Source organism: Pteropus alecto, unplaced genomic scaffold, assembly GCF_000325575.1.
Source record: "Pteropus alecto unplaced genomic scaffold, ASM32557v1 scaffold17, whole genome shotgun sequence".
Classification (NCBI taxonomy): Eukaryota; Metazoa; Chordata; class Mammalia; order Chiroptera; family Pteropodidae; genus Pteropus; species Pteropus alecto.
The window spans coordinates 5,806,732-5,807,818 of record NW_006440645.1 but is presented as its reverse complement, the minus strand read 5'-3'; the positions used below and the strand labels follow the sequence as shown (position 1 = coordinate 5,807,818).

The 1,087-nt window shown below is 43.3% G+C and overlaps 1 pseudogene; it reads right to left on the bottom strand.

Annotated features, from left to right (window-relative positions):
- Positions 1 to 331: 331 nt before the first annotated feature.
- LOC112484636 lies at positions 332 to 453 on the bottom strand (annotated as a pseudogene).
- Positions 454 to 1,087: the final 634 nt, after the last annotated feature.

Below are 1,087 nucleotides of genomic sequence, written 5' to 3'. Positions count from 1 at the left end.
GTCAGCCTACTTGAAGTAAAAAAAAAAAATGAGTTTTAAGTACTCAAAGCAAAATGTGACATTTCCCTTTGAAAACTGTCATTATATTTATATACAAATATCGATATTATTCCTCGTATAACATTTATTTTCTCCAAGGTCTGTGTTCTTCAATAGTTTATAGAAGGATCACGAGCCTACTTTCGATAAAATATCCATGCAAAACGATGGAGTTGAAAAGATACTAATAGAAACCAAAGATAGTGTAGAACGGTTCAAGTCATGGAGCACCGAACATCGTTCTGAGAACGTGACATCTGTACGACATTTAATTCTTTATTATTTTTTTTAACACCTACAGCGTCTGGTCTTCTTAGGTGGTGGCCTCCCATCCAAGAACTAACCAGGCCCGACCCTGCTTAGCTTCCGAGATCAGAAGAGATCAGGCATGTTCAGGGTGGCATGGCTGTAGACATGACATTTAATTCTATAACAATTGCATGCGTTACCTACCAATGGTATTTTCAGTGTATAGTTGAGAAAACTAAGGGACAGAGAATTTAAATAAATGGTCCAAGATTGTGTACCATTAACATAACGTTAGAAGGACTACCAAAGAAAAATGTATATGGGATAGACACGTATGTGTATGCACGTGTAAATGAAATTATAGGTATAGAATAATACCTGCGCGCGCGAACACACACACACACACACACACACACACACACACACACACGAGTAGGGACATTGTCTGGAGCTGTACAGGATCTCGAATTTCACCCTACTTGCAAGCTAGAAAATTAGCCTGTTACTGATTCACATATGCTGACAGAAAACACGAAACTCCTGAGTCAGAGACCAAGGACTGTGTTACTCACAGCAGAGCAGTAGCTGGAGCATCACGTTTGTGCCCGTCCGCCCACGCCCTGCCAATCCCACGGACGCCTGCACATGCAGCGGATCACATGGTGGCAGAGGATCACTGAGCTCGGGGGATCTACTGCTTTGACAGCAGAAGTACGAACGAGCCTGCTCTCTGCCCACCTCGTCTCTCAGGGTTGTTCGCGGTGGTCAGAGCCTCGAGAGATGGCCCAGGTAAAGGGCG